Raw genomic sequence first — 24,578 nt, forward strand, 5'->3', positions numbered from 1 at the left:
TTGGGGTTGCACTAAATTTACTGCAAAAGATGTATTGTTCAGAAACGATACATGAATAGATAATCTAACAACTGAAGAGTATGTACCACAGTATGGTAATTGTGAATCGACATTGTGCCATCACCGATTTTTGATGTCTTTATTCCAAATAGTGCTGTAATTAACTGATTGATTAGTTGTCACCTATTACTTGGTGATTACAGTATAATGATCAGTCACTTTCTTAAATCGAGATAATTCTTGGCATTTTTATTTCTCAATGACAATAAACTGTATATGTTTGACATCTTTATTTGTCATCTTGGGCTTTGTTTTCAGCATTTCCTGGTAATTTGTATAAAAAAATAGAATATAATTAACAAATTAATTTAAAAAAAATATATGAAAATAATAGGCACAGGCATAACTGCAAACACCACTATATATATACATATATCAACCATCATATTCTTATTGGTTTAGTCAAAAAAGATCAGTGGTGTAGTGGTCCCTGGGGAAGTGGGTATACTCTCAAATTGTTGCCTTTTTTTTTTTTTTTTTTTTAAGTAGTCCATCAAAATGCCCTGTTTTAAAAACAGTGACACAGAAGACTATATTTAGTTTACCCAAAAATCCAGCAGTAGTATTTGCTCACCATTATAAATGATCATGACTTGATCAGGAGCAGTTTGTAGGTAGTACTGGTCACACAAGCAGCTGCATGAATGGAAATGATTTCAACATGAGGCAAACATAGGATAAAGTTATCCTTTCATAACGTTAGCCTTTCATAATGTTAGCCTACTCACACAGTTTAACTATTGGTGACAAACTCTCTTCTCCTCTAAATGTGCGGTCATATGGTCAGTAGTTTAAAACAGTGACTCATTCTGAAACCACCTTAAAACTTACCTCAGAATTATGTATTCCATCAAAGTAGGTTCTCTCCATATGTGTCACTCACTTGAAATATGTTTATTCTGTCTTTCTCATTTGCATGTCCAATAACCGCGCGTCTTTCAACAAGATGTGACCTGTCAATCAATTGGGGGGCACTGGCACTTAAGTCAACATTTTGGGTGATTCCTAAAGAATCGTCCAGGTGTTACTATGGCAACCTGTCCACGTGTTACCACATTCTCATGCCAATAAAACATAGACTTTTCAAAATTTTACTTGAAAATTTATGTTCAGCATAGTCGAACATAAGATCTATGTTTATGTTTATGTTTATGTTTACGCATTTGGCAGACGCTTTTTTCCAAAGCGACTTACAGGGGAAAACCAATTAAATCACTCAATCAATCAAATTTTATTTATATAGCGCCAGATCACAAGAAAGTTATCTCTTGACATTTTATATATAGAGTTGGTCAAAACCAGACTCTAAGTCAATTCTACAGAAACCCAACAGAATCCTCCAGGAGCAAACACTTGTGACTGGTGACAGTGGCGAGGAAAAACTTCCCTTTAACAGGCAGAAACCTCGAGCAGACCCAGACTCCTGGAGGATGGCCGTCTGCCTTGACCAGTTGGGGTTAAAGAGAGAGAGTAGAGAAGGGGAAAAAGAGAGAGCGATAGAGATAGGGACTGGGGGAGAGGGGGAGAAGGGGGGAGTAGGGGGAGACACATGGAGGCGGTTGAGGATAAGTGAGTGGTGATGATGAGGGCAGGGAAGAGGCCGGACCACCGCAGCAGGTCCAGAGATAATCGTGAAAGAATCTGTGGTTGTCCTGGGAAAAACCTTATTAGAATATTTAAAATGGAATGTTTGAAAGTGCTAGGACAGGAGGTGCTCTCGGAAGAGCTGGGTCTTCAGGAGCTTCTTGAAGATAGGCAGGGATGACTCTGTTCTTGTAGCACTTGGTAGAGCGTTCCACCAACGTGGAACGACCCATGAAAAGAGCCTGGATTGTCTTGTACAAGGTCTGGGGACCACCAGACTACGTTCCCCAGACGAGCGGAGTGGTCGTGGGGCGACATAAGCTTTTATTAGTGCACCTAAGTAGACAGGAGCAGACCCACGGAGAATTTTGTAGGCTAGGATTAAAGATTTGAATTTGATGCGGGCAGCTATGGGTAGCCAGTGTAACTCAATGAGTAAGGGGGTGACATGTGCCCTTTTAGGCTGATTGAAGACCAGACGCGCTGCTGCATTCTGGACCATCTGTAGTGGTTTGACAACACAAGCTGGGAGGCCCGTTAGAAGAGCATTGCAGTAGTCAAGACGGGAGATAACCATAGTCTGCACCAGGAGCTGGGTGGCCTGTTCGGTTAGGTATGGCCTGATCTTTCTTAGGTTGAACAGAGTGAAACGGCATGATCGGGTGACAGAGGCAACGTGATCCGTGAAGGTCAACTGATTATCAATCATGACTCCCAAGTTACGTACTACACTGGTAGGAGCCAGAGGTATGGAGTCAATAGTGATGGAGATGTCCAGCTGTATGGTTGGCTTAGCTGGGAAGACCAGCAGTTCAGTTTTGGACAGGTTCAGCTGAAGGTGATGGGCTTTCATCCATGCAGATATGTCAGAGAGACAATCTGAGATCCGCACTGAGACTGTGGAGTCATCAGGTGGGAATGACAGATAGAGCTGGGTATCATCAGCATAGCAATGATATGAGAAGCCGTGTGAGTGGATGATCTGACCGAGTGAGGTGGTGTATATGGCAAAAAGGAGGGGGCCCAACACAGAGCCTTGGGGGACCCCCGTGGTGAGGCGGTGAACTGCTGATGTGTGCCCTAGCCAGGACACACTGAAGGACCGACCAGTAAGGTAAGATTGAAACCAGGAGTGTGCGTGGCCTGTGATGCCCATGTTCCAGAGTATGGATAACAGGATATCATGATTGACAGTGTCAAATGCTGCTGATAAGTCCAGTAGAATGAGTACTGAAGACTTGGCTGCTGCTCTAGCCTCTTTCAAGGCTTCTGTCACAGACAACAGAGCCGTTTCAGTGGAGTGGCCGATTTTGAAGCCAGATTGGTTGATGTCCAGGAGGTTATTTTGGGAGAGGAATTCTGTGACCTGTTTGAAAACAGCCCTTTCGATGATCTTAGAAAGGTATGGGAGGAGTGAGACTGGTCGATAATTCTCCACTTGAGTGGGGGTGAGGGAAGGTTTTTTGAGTAGTGGTGTTACCTGCGCTTGTTTAAATACTGTAGGAAATGTTCCTGAAGTCAGTGAAGCATTAATCACATGTGTGATTGGTGCTGTGATAGTAGGGGCAACAGACTGTAAGAGGTTGGATGGAATAGGGTCCAACAGGCATGTTGTAGGACGGCTAGAGGAAAGGAGTTTAGACACCTCGTTCTCTGTGAGGGGAGTAAATGAGGGGAATGACGCAGTTGGGCTTTTATCAGTTGAGTTAGTAGTAGCCATAGTCAGGGGAGAGGAAGCAGTGTGTGATGATGATGATGTTGAAGAAGGAGGCGTGCAGTCTATGGGTGGATCAGTGAACTGACTGCTGATAGTAGACACTTTATTTGTGAAAAATGAAGCAAAATTGTCTGCTGTCAGATTAGTAGTGGGCGGTGGAGGTGGAGGGTTGAGTAGTGTTTTAAGGTTGAGAATAGTTTCTTGGTGTCGGTGGCAGAATGAATTTTGTTATTATAGTAAGCCTTCTTCGCAGCAGTGACACTGGATGAGAAGGATACCAATAGTGACTGGAATGTGATCAGGTCAGAAGAGCTTTTTGTTTTGTGCCATTTTCTCTCTGCGGCTCTGAGGTTGGTACGCAGCGACCGGAGGTTATCATTGAGCCATGGGTGGGACTGGGAGGATCGAGCGGGTCTAGTAGATAGAGGGCACAGATTATCCAGACAGGAGCTAAGTGTAAAGCACAGAGACTCAGTGGCATCGTTAACCTCTAAGGAGGAAAAAGTGCTGGGGGGAGGGAGAGCGGAGGCTACGACAGTGGAGAAGTGGGTGGGGGACAAATTGCGGAGGTTGCGGCGGAAAGAGACCATGGGGGAGGGAGCAGAGTGTTTTTCAGGGAGAGACACACTGAACTGAATGAAATAGTGGTCAGACAGGTGTAAAGGTGTGACTGTGAGGGCATCTGTGATGCAGTTTCGGGTGAAAATGAGATCGAGCTCTTTACCAGCTTTGTGGGTTGGAGGACTGCAAACCCGCTGTAGCTCAAAAGAGAGTATTAGTGACATGAAATCTGAGAAGCTGGGATTGTCTAAGTGGATGTTCATGTCACCGAGGACTAGCATGGGGCAGTCATGCTCTGGGATGGAGGAAAGCAGAGTGTCAAGCTCATCAGGAAAATCACCCAGTTGCCCTGGTGGACGATAAATGACAATTATGTAAAGTTTGACTGGTGCTGTCACTAGGATGGCATGGTATTCAAAGGAGTTGTATTTGACTGAAGGTAGGAGTTGATTGTGTTTCCATTTGTTGGAAATTAACAGACCCACACCACCTCCTCGTCCAGATGGACGAGAGGTATGAGAGAATGTGTGGCTGATAGAAAGTGCGGCTGGGGTTGCATTGTTTTCAGGCGTAATCCAGGTTTCAGTGAGAGCCAGGATGTCCAGTGTGTGATGGTTGGCATAGGCAGCAATAAAATCTGCTTTGTTCACTGCAGATTGGCAATTCCATAACCCTATAGAGAAGGACGCACCAATGACTGCGGTGTATATTAATGGGCGGAGATTGGTGATATTACGATGCCTTTTAGCAGTGTGAAACCCCATACGTGAACTGAAAATAACAGGAATAGGATGGTGACCAGTAGAGAGATTGTTCCTCAAAGGTGAGCTGGTGTGAGTGAGGGGTGTAACTGTCATTAGTGAGGGGCTGGGAGAGGAGGAGAGATCAGCTGGGGTGGTATTCAGTCTGACTACAGACTGTACAGGAGACTCTGAACGTGGTGATGTTTGATGTGACCAGCAGGGGGAGCAGGTGACTGCAGCAGAAGACGGGGAGCGTAGTCACATAGGTGTGGGAGTGGTTTTAGTCTGGACAGCATGTTGAATGTTTTGAGCCAGGACGCTGCTGCCTAGTGTAGAGGGGTGGACGCCATCGGACTTGTAGAAGGAGGAGCGGTTCCAGAACAGATTAAAGTTATCAATAAAACTGAAGCCGTTCAGAGCAGAGGCGGACTGGAGCCAGGTGTTCAGGCTGAGGAGGCGGCTGAAACGGCCCACACCACGGGCAAAGGAGGGGAGGGGCCCGGAAATGAAAAAGATCTAAAAGGTTTTTTCCTACTTGGTATCAATTTCTGTTGAGAATCGCATGTTTTGAATGTTTGCGTAAAGCTAAAAAAAAAATTGATGTCCATGTGTTACTGAGCAGTAATTTGATATTCTTCACCTAAAAATTGTATCTCCCCAGATTTTGTTATAAATAATGTTAAAGTGCTTATAAATACCTACTGAAATATGTATAATACATGCATATAAGTTACTCTGCTTACATGACAGAGACTGTTAAACACGATATGTGTCCACGTGTTACCGCTTGATTGGACCCAGTGGTGTAGTGGGCCCTGGAGAAGTGGGTATACTCTGATTTATTTATTTATTTTTTTTAGTAGTCCAGAAAAAAAACACCCTGTTTTAGAAACAGTGACATGCAATGTTATTTAGTTTACCCAAAAATCCATCAGTAGTATTTGCTCACTATTATAAAATTATCATGACTTGATCAGGAGCTGTTTGTAGGTATTACTGGTCACACAAGCAACTGCATGAATGTAAATGTATTCAACATGAGGCAAACATAGGCTAACATTAGCTTTTCATAACGTTAGCCTTTCATAATGTTAGCCTACTCACACAGTTTAACTACTGGCGATAAACTCTCTCCTCTAAATGTGCAGTCATATGAACAGTAGTTTAAAACAGTGACTCATTCTGAAACCACCTTAAAACTTACCTCAGAATTATGTATTCCATGAAAGTAGGTTCTCTCAATTCGTGCCACTCACTTGAAAGACGTTTATTCTGCCTTTCTCATTCACATTTCCAATAATCGCATATCTTTCAATGAGACGTGCAGTGACCTGTCAATCAGCTGGGGTGGCACTGGTACCTGAAGTGTCCAATCAGGTTCCAGAGGTGGCCACCGCTATTTAGCAATATTTTCCTTGACATGACCCACCCTACTCTGCCTCTGATTGGCTCATTAGTCCTCATGCCTACAGTGAACCAATCTAATCAGTGAAGGCAGTGAGTACTAGCCAATTAGAGGCAGAGTAGGGCGGGTCATGGCTTCACTGTCCGAAAGGAAAAAATGGGCAGTCCGGCGCAGATACTACTGAATGGTGCACATCAGGGAGATTTAGAAGTGGGTATAAGCAATGCTGACTGAAAAATAAGTAGGAATACACTGTATACCCTGGACTACATCTCTGAAAAAGATGTTTTTAAACTTTGCTAAACTATATACTTGAACTCAAAACTCAAAAACAAGAATTACCCTGTCTCCCAAGGCAGGAAATATTACATCTAGGGTTAGAAAATCTAAAAGAAAAACAGACAAAAAAAAAAGTATAAACCACACTATATTTACCAGAATTGATCATGGAAGTTGCTGGAGGTGAACAAACTCCACTTCCTTCCTTTAGATAGTCTGAAAAATATCTATTATGCAGTTCATTTTTGGTTGTTCAGTGTCCTGTCCACACTGATACAGATACTTTACTTTTCTTTAATCTGTCCATACAACCTGCATTTTTAAAAACATCTCTATTCACACTGTAATGCATCAATGTCTATAAAGCCTCAGACATCCCATTGTTTCTGGCAGACTCTACACTGCCGACACAGTGGACCCTCAGAGGTTTTAGTCTGTCATGAAGTTGAGCAACAATGGCAAGTTATAAACTCAAGTTAACTTAAGAGGGTCGGTTCAGGTTGTTGAAGTGTATCTTTAATATTATCTAGTTTATATAGTGTCAGTTTCCCAAATGTGTCTGTGTTGACTGCACTGTGCTGCAGGTAATACACTGGCTTATACACCGATAGGACCTGTATTGGATGTTTCAGGTGCATGGTTGTTACACAAAGCAACAATAGGTGTGATGCCATTGTTTTCTAATCTCTCCATTTTCCACGTGGATACACACAAAGCAGAGTGTTTAAAAACCTTTACTTTGGAAAAGTTTCAGTGACCTGAAATCCTATTTACGAGTGGACGGGAGGCACACACAAAGACAGAAACATTTGCTTTGTAAAATACCTGTCTTAGTATGGACAGACCATGAGACTGAGGCAGATAAAAAAGGGATCTTTACTAGAATATTTAAGAAAAAGCTATCAAATTTAATTGATTGTAAAAATTGACTGAACAATGAACCCAGTGTAATTTCATCCGAGCAGATGTAGGGTCCTCACATGTTCTTCCTCATTTTTATCATTCATCTGCATCTTTTAGCACATTGGCTCCATCCTTTTAGCATGAATGGCAACAGAGACAAAAGCAAAACCATACCAGATGACTTACAATGTTAACCTCACAATGCACAGGCTTTTCATCTGAGCTCGTATCTCCGGGATAGCTTCAACACACACAGATCACGTTGCTTTGACATCTACAGGAAATAAAAGTAAAACAATGGAAGGGAGGGTTGTGTTCATTTTTCTGTTTAACTGACAACTGTAATTCGAAGCACTTGGCTGTGATCGCCCGAAGACCGTCCACAATCTCCTCGTGCTACAGTGAGCCCCCTCCCACTCTTTATGACAAAACGAAGTGCTGCTCCTAGTTCACACTTCATTACCCACAGTAATGCCTCAGCACAATGATGTATGGAACTCTTCTCACTCCCAGACTCGCTTCTGGCAGGAATGGCTCAACAAACTTGTAAAACGGCTACAATGAAATACCAAACAACTTTTATTTCCTCTAAAGAAGTTGGAAACAGACCACAGTAAATTTATGACAGCAATCTGTAAAATAATCAGTGTGTTACTAAATGTGTCTTCATGAACACACAACTACGCATCAAGTCAAAAAGCAATTCCTACTTTAGTACTTTTAAGTATCAGATAAACAGATAAAAAGTTGTTGTTTGTTGATCATGCTTGTATAGATTCGGGTATTTGTAATTACTGCAGATCCTTTGCCAATGCCAAAATCTCTAAGGGGAAACCTGAGGATAAACAAACTTTCACTGAAGTTTAACAACTCTTGCAAGCAATGTAACCCCATTTTATTTTTCCACTTTGTTCACACCAGAGAACCTTTTCCAAGAGCTTTACAACAACACAAACTTTTATAACTGTGCAAAAGTGCGACCAAGTTAAACAACTTTTTTCTTGCTTTGAGTTTTTAAACTCTCAGGTTTTTCATTACCTAGTATGGAACACCTAATAGGTATACATGGTATTATTAAAAAATATTTATTTTGGCTCCTATGAATATTTAACAGCTTAAAAGGGGTAAATATTCAGCGTTCAGTGTTTAATGTTTAAAAAGCCATTGTGTATGTTACAACTGGGAGGCATCTAGTTACTATAATGTGGGGTTTTATTATTTGAATGCAGAACTCTAGTGAGGCAGACAAAGTTATGTCGGAAGTATTATAATTGTATTTATTGCAGATATAGGAGTGCAGTTGAGGTTTGCAAAGATGCATAAAAGATACCTGGGTTGTACAGCAAAGCAACCAGGGCAGACTAAGAGCATGGTAGCTTGGTCTGGTATGCTGATGGTCTAGGGCTAGGGGCCAGGAGGTAAGGCAGAACAGGTGAGGACCAAGCAGAGGGTAAGTCCAGTTGGCAGGGGTCTGAGCGGATGTCAGAACAGGAGACTTTAGGGCTAAAGTGTGGGTTCTTGTAGGATATGTTAGCATGCTGGATGACAGAGGACCAGGAGGCTGTAGGCAGACAGAGACCAAAGCAGGATCCTCTAACCTGGACACTAAGACCAGTGGGACCTGACAACAGGATGACCTGGAAAAGAGAACAGGTCTGGGTGCAAAAAGGAAACCTGGCAGCAAAAGGCAAAACACTTTCAAAGACCAGTGATACGGTAAAACACTTATGAAGCCCGTACCGGATATCAGTGATGAGGACAAGGAGGGTCTGGAGCAGGAGCATTGAACCCGTTTACATGCACACCAATACCATCCTTTTTGGATTTCTGGAGATATCAGATTATTCACGTAATCATGTAAACAGGATAATCCCATAGGTTTTATCCGATAACGGCAGATATCTGATTATGAGAAATTGGATTAACACACCCAGATTTCTCCCCAATACTCCGATGTCTTCACACATGTTTACAGGTTAATCAGATTTATTTATTTATTTATTTATTTATTCATTTTACATCTGTGCATGTGTAAAAAAAAAAAAAAATCTATACAAATGGAAGTAATGTAGCGACAACATGAGTCTGAGGAAAAAGATAAACAAACAATGAAATGAAATGAAAGATATCAGCAACATGCAACCTATTTTGCAGTCTTATTAGCTCCCACATTAGGACAACTAACACTGACACCGTAGGTGTTGCCATGGGCAACAAGACAAGACTGAATGTTCTTAAAATATCAGGAAGTGTACGTCTTACGTCATAATGTACATCAGCTAAAATTTACTTAGGGGGTCAAATGAGAGGTCGTTTTTGTCACAAAAAAAAAAAAAAAGTTGTAAGAAATGCATAGAACTGTGTTGAAATAATGCTAATCCATTTGTGCACAGACTACTGATATTATTTGACAGTGGAAGCTCTATTTTCAGAAATATTGGATTTTGAATAGCACGTGTATGTGAAAACTTTTGCTGGTGGACGGGCGTGGCATTACCCATGATGATCTGGTCAGTACCAGTACTTTATTAGTAATAAACTTATAGACTTACTATTGCTAATTCTCCTCTTATTCATAAATGTTGGTATTGTGGATCTAAAACAATAACAGCTGACACAAAAACACAAAATGTGGCAGTGGACGGATGTGACATGGTTGTTACAGATCCCATCATACTGATGCTCGGCAGCCATGTCACCGTTTCCACAAATGATCCCTGTGCAAAAACTAGGATCAGAATTATTTATTGTATAGTTTATCATCATACTAAAGAGTAAATAACATTATAGAATTGTTATTTCTTTATAAAAATGCTTATTATTAGAAAACTGTTTATTTAAAAAGTGACGTGTGACATTCTTAATGTATGTATTGGCGTAACATAAGCAGGATGGATCAGCACCATACTCCATATTGCAACCTGTAAAAATAAAACGTGATATGTAGGATAGAATCTTGTAAGAAAAACTGGAGAATCTAAAAGAATAGGATACTTGTTTTTCAGGTAAATTCAGTTAAAATATAACTTGGCCATTTGTGACATGAAAATATAGCATTAATTGTGATGAAATTGGACATTTTTGAGCTGAAAACATAGTTCATATGACCATCAACATGTTGCAACAGAACTGAAATCCTGTAAATTTGCATAACTTGCATTTACCAACACAAAGTTCACTTTTATTGATTTCTTATGCACAAAGACGTAAACAAGTCCTCTAAGCAAATTTTAGCCGACATAACCTCTCAGAAAGTCATTATATAATGGACTGAAACATGTAAACCAGGGTTTTTCGATTATCGCGTTTCTGAAGTGCATGTAAACACATTGCATCTGATTACGGCAATTAGCGGATTACTCCCAGTTATCAGATTTTTAGGGTCATGTAAACGAGCTCATTGGGAGGTGTCATTATATAGACAGAATAAAGTCTGCTTTTCATATACCGAATTCGTCTAGAGGTGCCGGCTGATTCATACTGTGTTGTTAGATGAACATGTGACTCTACAAGGACAACAAGGATTTGACAAATAAAAGTCAAAGTACTGTAGTTGAAGCAACCTTGAACTAGACAACCAATGAAACACCACAGGTATCTGATGCTTTCATCACCTATTCAGTCTCTTTTTTCGTGACTCACCTAAACCTTCCCCTCCATCACCCAAAGGAGACTTCTGTGAATCTCTAAGTTAAATAGAAAAAGTACTCCAAATACAATACAGATGAAAGATGAAGAGAATGTAACACTGAGCAGAATGAATAAAACAGTAAAAGGAGCGGTAGCAGAGAACAGCATAAATGTGTCACAGTAGATGTTGAGGGAATTTTCTGTAAATAATTATGCTATAAATAACAGCATGTCTATCTAATACATTCTTACTATGCAATGATATTACATCAAATATGTGACTTGAATGCTCATTTAATCCTGGATAATATTGGCATTTTTTAATCTAAATAAATGCTTATTTAAATTAGAAGAAAAAATAAGCTGTCACTTCAAGATGCAGGCTAACAAACAAATGGAATGAAAAACAGACCGGACCACTGCAAAGCCAAGAAAAGCCTGTCACGGGCTTATACCAACTGCAGCTCCAGTGAGATCAAATACCCCTGATTATCCTTCCATTAACCTACAAAGGCCTCTAAACAACGGTCACATGACGGCATCAAAGTAAGTCTTATAATAGCTCTTTGTTGGGTGAAAGCTGGAGCAGGCGGAGAATAACAATTATTCTTAACAGTGGATGGAGCCAGTCGACAACCTAATTAGGGGGTCAGGATGTGAGTGGGCACTTAATTACACAATGACACTAATCTAGTTTGAGTAATGAAAAATTTTGTTAAAATATTTTTTCTGCTTTTGAAAAATAATTAGTTATTTTCATGCTTGCCAGAGAACATTTGCCTATCCCCGAAATCAGGGGAAAATCCTGACTGAAGGCTTGGAAAGGATAACTGTCAGGGATTATTGATAATGAAGTGATTATCAGGATGTGCTCCCGATGGAATATTCACCACAAAGCATCTGCAGCTAAAGGTTTTCTCTGGAGAGCAGAAATTACTGAAAAATGGAGTGAAAAGGTCACAGACCACCATGAAAGCAAAAAATAGACTAAGGTGAACTTCTAGTAGTCCTTCTATAAACAATGACAGCGCAGATTTAGCATTTTTATCTCACAACACACTATAAACATCTAACACTGCAACTGAATGCAACGGTGCATGATTAATGGGATATAAGCAGATATGCAACACATGCACAAAAAAAAAATGAACAACTACAACGATTTAACAGTGAAGTTACATGGAGGAGATTAAAACACTGGGCTGATGTTACCAAACCCAACAAGGATCAGATGATGTCATTTTAAAAGTGGCTGTAGTAGCAGTAGTAGTAGTAGTAGTAGTAGTTATAGTAGTAGTATATGTAATATCTCTACTTTAAAATGTTAAAAAAAAATTACCAAATAGAATGATAGTATAAATAGAGTGTGTATACAAAGTGGCTGTCATTATACTACACTGTATGGCAGAGATACACTACTACTACTACTACTACTACTACTACTACTAATAATAATAATAATAATAATAATAATAATAATAATAGTAATAATAATAATGATAATACATTTTATTTATATGGTGTTTGATTTTATCGTTGTGCTTTACAACACAACAATAATCCAGTAGTTCCAGGCACAGCAAACCCCGCCCCTCGCACGTATTCTATTTTATTTTGGCATCGATCCAGCTGATGTCATCATGTCTAGGCATGTGCTGATATCAGCATATCAATTGCCTCTATATATTTGCCAAGTTTGAAGTAAATTGAAATAAAATTTATATTTTTTACAGACATTTAAAATTTCACCCATTATCAGTAAATGGGAGGAAATGTTTTTTTTTTTTTTATTTAATAAAAATTTGGAAATTTGATCTACTTTTCCTGAAATGTAATCAGATCTATTCTGGATCACTGACAATCTATAAACCCAATTTGGTATGAATTCAACCAAGACTACTGTCGCTACAGACATTTGAAATTTTGCCAGTTATAAGTAAATGGGAAAATAAATAAATAAAAATTCATAAAAATAGGAACTTTGACCTACTTTTCCCCAAATGTAATCAGATCTATTCTGAGTCACTGGCAATCTATAAAACAAATTTGTTTTGCTGCTAGAGTGTTAACAATCAAAGAAACAAACCGAATCAAAAACAATACCCCTCGCCTCCCCTTCGGGGGGCGGGGTAATAAATCTACAATAAACAGACCAATGTGACACTGTGAATGAATGTGACCACTAGAGGGAGTACTGAGCCCCTGCAGCCTGGAGTCTGTCAGTTTCCCAGTGCATTTACAGCTAATGATTACCAGCAGAAAAGTTGAGGATGAGAACCAATAAGAAGCAACTTTCAGAGTCAAAGAATGTGACAAAGCCATAGAAGATAGAAGCACTGTAGTAAAAGACTCAGGTTTGAGGCTGAAATCACAGTTTCCATTCCACTGGTGAGTTTGATGATGAAGCTTATCAAGGTGTAAAGCCAGTATGTTACGTTATTATTTTTGCTTAGTTCGCCGTTTGTTGATCCACGGTTCAGAGTAAACTGAAAACAGAGTGGATTTGTGGTTTTACTGTGGTTGTTTTCTGTCTAAAACAGAGCTAAGCTAACAGAGCTATAAAGTAAAACACCCACTGACACTGCATGTGAAGATTAGAAGATAATTGTGTTATTTTGACCGTCTGACATTTTATTTGGAGGAAGAAAACATAGTGATACCATAATACGGATGTATCGAAACTGCAAACAAGCTTTACACTTAATGCAGTGAGTGATACAGTCTGCAGAGGCGTAGCATTATTTGTTGGTGGCTTTAATAGATGTGAGTGTGTTCTGATACACAACTTCCCCCTGCTGTTGAGACTTTGGAATATCAATAGTATATATAAAGCCTTTAAGGTTACTACAGTTATACAGCAGAACACTATAAAAGAAATAGCCATTGTTCTGAAAAAATAACATAACTAGTGCAAAACAGTCCAGAGCACTTATTAAAAACTCAATTTAAGGTTTTAACTCTTTATCGGGCAAGTGACTATTTTTGGTAATTTTCACACACATTACAAGACAGTGACAGGAACAGTTCCAGTGATGACAGTGAGGCAACTATCTCAGGTCCAATGTGGTCTCCAGGGTCTGTAAGGTCCACCTCTGCATGAACAGTGGGTGTACCTGCTGTGTTCGGTACCATGAAGTCATGGCACTAATGTAAGGAATGATGTTCAAAGGGATCATGTGGAGAAGGCTAATGATGTTCATTTTGTCTTCTGTTAATGTAATTATACTTTTCTTTTTTCTTTCATTCAGAAAAGGTATAGTTTTTAGATGTTACCTGCTTGACAGTTTCGACTGTGACTCCAGTCTTCCTCAGAAGCGACGTGCTGCAGGTAACATCTAAAAACTAGACTTTGTCTGAACAAAAGGAAAAGGCGGCTGTGGCTCAGGTGGTAGAGCAGGTCGTCCAGTAACCGAAGGGTTGGCGGTTCAAATCCTGCTCTGTCCTAGTCAGTCCATTGTGTCCTTGGGTAAGACACTTCACCCTCCCTGCCTCCAGTGCCACCCACACTGGTGTATGAATGTTTGGTGGTGGTCGGAGGCGCAAATTGGCAGCCACACTTCTGTCAGTCTGTTCCAGGGCAACTGTGGATACAGATGTAGTTTACCACCACCAGAGTGTGAATGTGAGAGCGAATGAATAATGGGTTAATAATGTAAAGCGCTTTGGGTGTCTAGAAAAGCGCTATATAAATCCAATCCATAATTATTATTATTATTATTATTATTATTATTATTAATAATAATAATAATAATAATAATAATAATAATAATAATAATAAGGATAATGTGGATGTTGACAGGTGTCTGGATCGGGACTTATGTTGTTGTAATGTTCTAATGTTCTAAAATGCATGTGTTGTTCTTGTATTTTTTTAGTTATACTTCTTAGATTTTTTTCCTTGTTTTGCCACCCATGGGTAAGAAACCAAATATGGTAACTTTATTAACCTTGATTTTGTACATAACAACAAAAAAATTTAACAATTTCCACAAAAGTAATTAGGGCTGGGTAAAAAAAAATTATTTAATCGATTTTGGATTGATTTATTTTTAATTTTGCATAATTGATTAATGGTGGATGAGATTGATTTTTTAGAGTGGGACTGTAAATGACCTGGAAACCGCCGACGCAGAAACACGGCTGGCTCCGTCTCGCGAGCCCCTCATGGAGACAGGGTGCCTTGGTCGTGCTCGCGACGGTTCTGTCGCAGGAGGAACGCCGAGGAAGGGTGGGAAAACCTCTCTATGGGAGGTCCTCCTGGCCTCAAACTCGAACCCGCGGTGCAGAGGAGCTGGCTGGTGGAGGCGGGTCATGGAAGCCAGTCGTTCTAGAACTATTAGCTTGGATCACCTGTGACTGAGTGCGAAGTTAGAAGAATAGTAAAGCGGAAATCATGAAACTCCGCCCACCCTCCCCCTCCTGTGAGTTTCTTGTACCAAGGGCCCAGCATGATTCTGTTTCAGAGGGGGCCAAATTGGTTGCAGTGCCCCAGGGTGACAGTAATGTGCCTGATGGCTGGAAGCACCAGTCATAAAACAGAATAAAGATGACGAAGAAGTCCGTTCTGAGCCACTGTAGAAACATGGACATGTTTGTGTCCTGTTCAGTATTTCAGAGCAGATTCATCTGTTTGCTGCTGAAATGTCAGATTTATTTCCTTTTTAATATCAATATTGATTCTGTGTTGCATGGCTGCAGTAGTCAAATAATCAAGTTACAACTCAAAATTGTTCTTTGGTATCACTAAATGATTCTGAATCAATCAATTAATACTGAATCGAATTGCATCGCAATTAAGCGATTCAGAACCTTATGAATCGAAATCGAATCGATTAAGGAAATTGGCCATGATACCCAGCCCTAAAAGTAATAAAGTCTTGTTAGGTCTCATTTCAGAGTATTTCTATAAGTGAACTATAAACGGTTAATGTACACAATAAGGTCACATATTTGTTGGTTTTGCAGAAATCTAATTGCAAACCCAACAGTAATTAACATAAATTCTAGGAGAATTGAAATGTGGATGTACACCTCCAAACAGGTCGACTCTGAATACTTTATGATGAAATATTCCCTCTGCTGCTACATCTTTCTATTGGAACTGGTGAAATGTTAAGCACAGGCTTTAGGTTTTAATTTAAGCAGGTTCTTTCTCACACTGGCAGCTCCACTCGGTGCAGACTGAAGGATCAAAGAACCTGCTGTGTACCTAAATAAAAAGCAGCACTGGTCAATCACATTGAGCTGGCTTTTGAAAAGGAGATGATGCTTGATTATGTTGCGGCTCATATTAGTGTATTTCTGTCAGACTTGTCTTTCCAATGAGATCAGGCACTTTACTGAGGAACTGTATTGGCCCAATTAACCTTGTATCCTAGCAGCATCTGATTCTAAAAGCAGGTTTGTAGGGTACGACGGCGCACAACAGCACCAGCCTCCTCTATTCAGACGGTATAATCTGCCTCTCCTCGTAGCTTTAGACCACAGGGGCGAATGGTTTGTTGTTGTTGTTTTGTTGTGCTCAGTGTGGTGAAAAGATTATGGAGGCTGACAACAGCATCTTCTGATATTTGCATGTATCCAAAATTTTGTTTGGTTCATTAGCGGAGCTCCTCATGTATGTCGAGAATCATCCCTGGGTTGGCAGTGAATTTGTGTGTTTACCCAGTTGAAAAGAGACATTTCATTACTTATAGTCGATTCTTTGTTGGCTTGATGATTCTGAACGGTAGACTACAGCACAGCACTTTGAGGGACGGCTCTACCTTTTCCCGGTTTTATTGGATCCTCTAAAAATCACCTTAAGTGACAAGATCTCAAATTCATACTCAGCATTCAGCCCCTATCCAGAACAGTTAGTCTCTATTGTTAGCACTTCACACATTAGCATCCCGCTTATTATCATACCCAAAGGTGGTTCCATGGATCAAAGACAAAGATGTACTGTTTAATATTTCTGCCTCATTACAGCATAAGGGCTTTTGATTACTGGCCTTTGTGTGCCTCTGTCAATTTGAGGCAGTGATGTCCTCTGCTGTTCAGCAGGAAGTGCAATATTAATAGCAGCGGATCTTCACTCCTGAATTAGGGGAGGACTCCGAGGTGCAACACACTGAGTCTCGGCCAGTATGGACCCGGTAATTGGTCTTCATATGTCACCTGCTTGACTTGGTGTCACATGCTCTCCCTTTGGAAAGACTATTGTAGCCATTAAACTTAACTCACTGTCTATATTAATTCCTCCCTTCCACTGTAATGGCCCAGCATCCCACTTTGACATGTCTCAGCCTGGTGTTATCAAAAGGAGCACATGTGAACTTTACAGACAGATACAACTCCCAGCAGTGTTTTGACATCTTGTACATCTTTACTCGTCTTTGAAGCTTTAAAATAGATATCACCCCTTTTTTTTTTTTTTTTTTTTGAACAGGCCTAATAATCAAAGACGACCACCTTAATGTTCTTATCATAATGTATAAAGCCCATGACCATATGCTCCCCTACAGTCTACAGGAGGTGTTTGAGCCCAGGCAAAGTCATTAGAATTTAAGGGGAACTGAAATCTTCAAGAAAATTAAGTGTAGAACAAACATACAAAGCCAGTGTATCTCTGTTAGAGGGGTACATCTGTGGAATAATCTGGAGCAAAACTTTGAAACGTCTTCTACAATTTGTGCATTTAAAAGGATATATAAATCCACTATAATAACAAAATATAGAACAGAGTTTTTCAACCTTGGGGTCGGGACCCCACGTGGGGTCGCCTGGAATTCAAATGGGGTCGCCTGAAATTTCTAGTAATTGATAAAAAAAGAACAAAAAAAAAAAAAGTTTACTAATAAGAAAATATATGGTGAGTTGAGAGAGACAATCACAAACATAAAAGACAAACTGTGGTTGTGAAACTGCAGCACTGTGGTACTGTTATGTGTCAAATGTTCATTGTGGTCACTTCAGATGCTGCAGCTCTTTCATAATTCATAGTTTCAGTTCTTGTTGTTCAGTATTTAATTGTCAGCCTTGTAAATCCAAGCTGGACTGACTGTACATCCTGACCAAGAAAAATAAAATTCTCACTTTGTGCAGTAATCTACACCTGGCTTTTCTGCCTCCGTCCACAATATAATACATTATATAGACTAATGTCCTCTAACATTAATATTTATTTGCAACATAGTATAGCAAACTATGACATGATCAAAAACAAATTCATTTTAGCAAAAAAAATTAAAGTCTTAGTTATGAATGTCTGGGGTCGCCAGAAATGTGTGATGCTAAAATGGGGGTCACAAGCCAAAAAGTTGGGAACCACTGATATAGAACATTGTCTTAATAAGTGAATATTTATAGTTATAACATAGAAGTATGCATAAAATAAGATATTATTGTAATCAATTAATTATCATGATAACAAGATATTATCACATTTATTGCTCATTGTATTTGGAGTAAATATTTAACATCTGTATAAATATTTTAGTTTATATTAAAAATGGTTGATAACGCAAATCTGATTGTGTGTGAGGTGACCAAAAAAGTGTATGCGATTGGTTTGTATGGATATTTTGTGTTATAACAAAAATATACAGAAGAAAAGGCGTGTTAACAAAGCAAAGGAAGCAGATATAATTTAATTATTAGTTTGTTAAAAGGGGTGGGAGTCAATAAGTTATACTTTTTCCCACTCCTTTTCAAGTGCAGAAAAATTTTGTTCGACCATGTTGTATGGTTCTTTGTTTTCTGATGATTCTATGCGCTCGAAATAAAACTACACTACTACTGCTAACTAAGAATAGGGCTGCACGATTCTGGCAAAAATGTCAATCGTGATTTTTTTTACTTAGAATTGAGATCATGATTATCCGGCATGATTTTTTTTTCATAAAATGTTCATTGTACCGCTGTTAAGGAAAATGGGTTCTTTTACCTCTGATTTGTGTCTTTCATGTCACGCCGCAAGTAGTCTGGTCACTTACAGTCCTGGTTGCTAAAGGTGACCGTACACTGTGTGATTTTAGAGACTTTTTCTCACACGTGCGACTCTTTCTGGGATCGGGCCAGATGTGCCTCTAACCGTGTGTCGTGCTTTGTGCAGTGTACATGGGGTAAGGAGAAGCGATTAACACCTCACGACCACCTCACGACCAGCAATCGTGTGTTCGCAAGGAAAACGGAGCTGTTTGAAATCCTGCTCGCTCCTCGTGAAGGTATCGCACTGTCAAAGCAGTGCTACGAGCCGGTGTGCCTCAAATTCTCACACTGTGCATGCGCGAACACAGAAGCGTACAGTAGCGTACAAGCTAACAGTAGCTGGATATTGTCCTAGTGCAGTTTAGCTTTTGCAGCTTACCTCTAGTTCCTGCTGTAGGATTGACAGCCCATACTGTCCACCTCTGGCCAACCAATTCCTGCACCAAACATTTCATCGTCTTTTCTTCTTTTTTGATTCCCCGCAGATAAAGGCACATATTACCAAAGCAGCTCGTTGGTTTTTGTTTAGCACTACCATTTCGTGACTCATGCCAGTACACAATCGTCTACACACTTTTACGGATTCCTTGGTATTTTAACGTTGTATTTCCGGATACAACACTCGAACATGTCGTGCGTCCTCTGGTGTATGGTCCTACAGTGTGAGCAGTCAGGTCGCATATGAGCAGTACAGTGTGAGAACATGAATCATGAGCCTGACTTTACGATTGATTCGCACAGTTTGAGATGGAGCTGCGTGCAACGATCGAAATAATCACACAGTGTATGGCCGCCTTAAGTGACGTCAGCTGATCTGTGAAAGTTTGCAGCGCAAAGAAACGTCCCAGCCAAGACAATGGAATTATTTTAATATAAAATTTTTGGAGAGGGCAAGACTTTTGATTCTTGGTTAACCCTTTGGGGTCTGAGCCTATTTTGGCTGTTTTTGAGTACTTTTGATTTTGCCTTTATATACTATATAAAGAAATGTTTACTATACCCATGTTTGGTATCTTTTTTTTTTTCAGAACTTCATCTTTCTCATCTGCCTATTATTTTTTCACTTCAACCTACTATATCATCACAAAAGGACAAAAAACACACAAAATATATAAAATCTGATTTGAAAAATATGTATAATTTATTGCATAAATAACACAAAGATGCTTAACTAACATTTTCAAAGACTTTAAAAGTGAATATTGGTTCCAAATATTAGGTATATAAAATTAAAATTGTAATAAAGTAAAACTATACTCAAATATTTGACATAAAAGCAGATCTTTACATAGGCGTTTTCTCACCCTCTCACTCCAGTCCTTCCAGTTTCTGCATCCGGTTCAGGTCAGGGTCATCCTCACAATTACCTGTAATGCTAATGCAGTCTGTGGATTAGAATCTGCAGATTTAGCCAGTTTTTTCCGCTCTTAAAACGGACAAAAAAATGACGAAGATTTGGTAAGAAATATAATGCTTGCTTTATATCACTATTATAACGCTATATTGCTTGTTTACTCCAGTTTCTAAACGCCATGTCTCCAGTTGTATTTGCTCTATCAACATCAAATAAAAGTGGGAGAGTGTTTCAAGTCCGCACTTTTGAATGCATTGTCCCCAGTGGTCTACGTAACCGACCTTCCGATGTTATGACGTGTTAAAAATGTCCACAACCAAGCCACGGGACTGAAAGAACTGATAAGGACAGAAGTCTGTGTCTCTTATTTTTCAGACACAAACAGACTTTAAAGGACTCACCACATACAAGCATTTACACCCCCCCCCCCGATCTCGTCTGCCTCACAACATTCTTCCTCTCTTCCTGTCCCCCTCCACAACCGAATCCATTGAAAAAGTTCCATCACTTGACCTCGTGCACTGTGTTTATAATGTCTTATGTCTGTGCTTGCATTATCTTCACTGTAATTCTTTCGAAGGGTTTGTGTTGGGCACACGCAGCGACCGGCAGCGAGTGAGAGCTGGCTGCAAAACAAATCTACCAACGGGTATAAATAAAGTCACCTTGAACCTTGAGTCACAGGGCCATGACCGTGGCCGAGTTATCGTCACCGGCAAAGAAAATAAAAAGAGAAGAAGAAGAACAGTGCAGAAGTCAGAGAAGTGAAAGTGAAAAGACACTTGGATCTGGATGACAGAAAAGAAGGCCGACATGAGATAAACACCGCCGAATGCGAACCTTTATTGAGCACGGGTTCGGGTGGGTGACTCTCGCCATTACCGCTGGGGTTTTTATCCATTTCACTCTCTTTAGCGCAGACGTTCCTCTGCTGTAATTCACTCTTTCCTCACTCAACTGCAGCCAACAGCAGCAGGCTCATGTGTTGTAAAGACACTTACCGTTGGTTTGAGGGAGAAGGCGGCGGCGGTTCTGCGTTTGTGGGCATTTGTTTGTCATGCAGCCCATGAAATAAAATGCTTAAAAATGGTCACTCCACATTGGACAGACTGTCTCCTAAATGGTCTGAGAGTGGTCCAATTGTGGAGTGGACTAGGGCTACATTAAAAAAAAAAAAAAGAAAAGAAAAGGGGGTAGAAGGAATAGCCTTTGGCTGGTCATGGCTGGTCTGGTCCTTGGGCTGTGACTGTGCTGCTGGGGGTGCTGGGGGTTGTGTGGGGGGCTGATGGTGCCCTCCCCTCCTCAGGCTCTGTGTGCTGGGCTCCACCCCCCATAGCCATATTCATTTAAATTAATTCATATAAACTCAAATGGATAGTAACTGACAACAAATACATTATTACAAATATTAAATTATTTAACTCATTGTTGTATTGTGGCTGCCTCCGCCACTAACGCCGCTACAATAATACAAATTTGGCTACTGGTATTATTCATTCATTCATTTTCTGAACCCGCTTTATCCTCACTAGGGTCACGGGGGTCGCTTGGAGCCTATCCCAGCTACATAGGGGCGAAGGCGGGGTACACCCTGGACAAGTCGCCAGGTCATCGCAGGGCACTGGTATTATTATTATTATTATTATTATTATTATTATTATTATTATTATTATTATATGTTTGTATTATTAGAACAATTATTATTTTCCCCCTCACTCCCCCCTCTCTCTTTCTCACTTTCATTCACACTCCCCTCTTCCCCTTCTCTCTATCACCCCTAACCAAGCAATATTGTTTAGCTTCTCCTTACATTTATTATCTTTTTCATTGTAATATGATGTCATTGTTGTTGTTTGTGGCTTGTTTATTTGTTTGATTTTCTCTTTGTTTATGTGTTGTTGTTTTTCTGTCCACAATGTCTTGTTTTCTATCACTAATAAAAAGGAAAAAAAAAAGCTGAAGAGTCGTCTGTGTTTAGAAATGAGATTGCATACATGTGTGAATCGAGATCACATTCTTTTAACGATTAATCATGCAGCCCTAGTAAGAAATATACACTTGCACTGAAAATTTAACTCTTAACATAAACAAGTCCAATCCCTGTATGTTATTAAAAACCAGTGAAAATGTGAATATCACATGTGATAATCTGTATCTCTATTTTAAAGCCCATTTTAATCCATTTATAACCTGAAACCAAAACCATTATGTGGCTAATTATTTCCCTTTGAAAAAGATGCTACCTAAAATGCAAAAAGCAATGTTAAATATATTCAGCATACCCAATGCTATTTAAAAAACCAAAACAAAAAAAAAGTGTGAATCGATATCATGATCTTTGTACAATTAATCCTGCAGCTCTAGTAAGGAATGTACTCTTGCAGTGAAAATTAAACTCTTAACACAAATAATTCCAGTCCCTTTATGTTATTAAAAACCAGTTAAAATGTGAATATCACATGTGATAATCTGTATCTCTATTTTAAAGCCCATTTTAATCCATTTATAACCTGAAACCAAAACCATTATGTGGCTAATTCTGTCCCCTTTGAAAAAGATGCTACCTAAAATGCAAAAAGCAATGTTAAATATATTCAGCATACCTGGTGCTATTTTTTTTTTTTTTTTTAAATGTGTGAATCGAGATCAAAATCTTTGAACAATTAATCATGCAGCTCTAGTAAGGAATATACACTTGCATTGAAAATTATACTCTTAAGACAAACAAGTCCAATCCCTTTATGTTATTAAAAACCAGAGAAAATAGGAACATCAGATGTGATCATCTGTATCTCTATTTAAAGCCTATTTAATCATTTATAACCTGAAACCAAAACCATTATGTGGCTAATTATTCCCTTTGAAAAAGATGCTACCTAAATGCAAAAAGCATGTTAAATATATTCAGCTTACCTGATGCTATTTAGAAACAAAAAAAAAAAAATGTGTGAATCAAGATCATGATCTTTGCACGATTAATCATGCAGCCCTAGTCAGGAATATACTCTTGCAGTGAAAATTAACTCTTAACACAAATAATTCCATTCCCTTTATGTTATTAAAAAGTAGATGAAAATGTGAATATCACATGTGATAATCTGTATCTCTGTTTTAAGCCCATTTAATCAATGTATAACCTGAAACCAAAACCATTATGTGGCTAATTTTGTCCCCTTGAAAAACATGCTCCCTAAAATGCAAAAAGCAATGTTAAATATATTCAGCATACCTGGTGCTATTTTTTTTTTTTTTAATGTGTGAATCGAGATCAAAATCTTTGAATGATTAATCATGCAGCTCTAGTCAGGAATATACTTTTGCAGTGAAAATTAACTCTTAACACAAATAATTCCAATCCCTTTATGTTATTAAAAACTAGTGAAAATGTGAATATCAGATGTGATCATCTGTATCTCTATTTTAAAGCCCATTTTAAATCCATTATAACCTGAAACCAAAACCCATTATGTGGCTAATTTTTGTCCCCCTTTGAAAAAGATGCTACCTAAAATGCAAAAAGCAATGTAAATATATTCAGCATACTCAAGCTATTAAAAAAAAAGAAAAAAAAAAAGAAGAAGCACTGAATAATTTCACCTGAATCCGGGCTTCTACTTAATGGATCACAACATGCTGTCAGTAGCAGGAGAGTTCAATCTAACCTCCCTGTCAGTATTATGCATATGAGGCCATTATCTGCTCATTCGCAGCTTTGTGAGGATACATTTACAGTACCTGCTCCAGAGCATCCCTCTGCTCCTTTGTAAGAGCGAGTACGAGCTGATACTCTCACGGTGCATATATCTCGGCCCTATATATGCTTGAGTAATTAGAGGAAGAGGCTTGGGCTAGCATGAAGGTTGTTATTGTTTACCATGGTTGAATAAACAGTGTGATGAGATGGGCTGGTTGACTGATGGTGCAAGAACTACTTCAGCATCAATGCATCGATTGGCTAACGCGCTCAGCCGATAAAGCAACTGCTCTGAAGTCCACCCCCCCCCCCCTCCTCCGAGCTGCAGTTTAGCCCTAATCAGGTAAAACAATGCAAATATTGGATTCTTGTATGATACAGTTTTAATCGCGTGATAGTCGCACTATCTCCATGTGCAGTATGTATGACGCGTTTACAACTGAAAAAAATAATAATAACGTGCAGCTGCTCAATCCGTCAGCAGCTATTACTGTATTGACAGCATGAGCTCCAGGTCTTGTGCTAAAGCCTGGAGTAATTATCTGATAGAGTGCTCTGTAGAAACGTTGGCTTTAAAAGAAAAAAGGTCAAGGATGTGTGGAACACTGCTGCCCTGCACAATACCAAGGAGACTTTTCCTCCTCCTAATACTCTTAGAGGCCAAAGTGTTCTAATAG

This window comes from Sphaeramia orbicularis, chromosome 20 (assembly GCF_902148855.1).
Source record: "Sphaeramia orbicularis chromosome 20, fSphaOr1.1, whole genome shotgun sequence".
NCBI lineage: Eukaryota > Metazoa > Chordata > Actinopteri > Kurtiformes > Apogonidae > Sphaeramia > Sphaeramia orbicularis.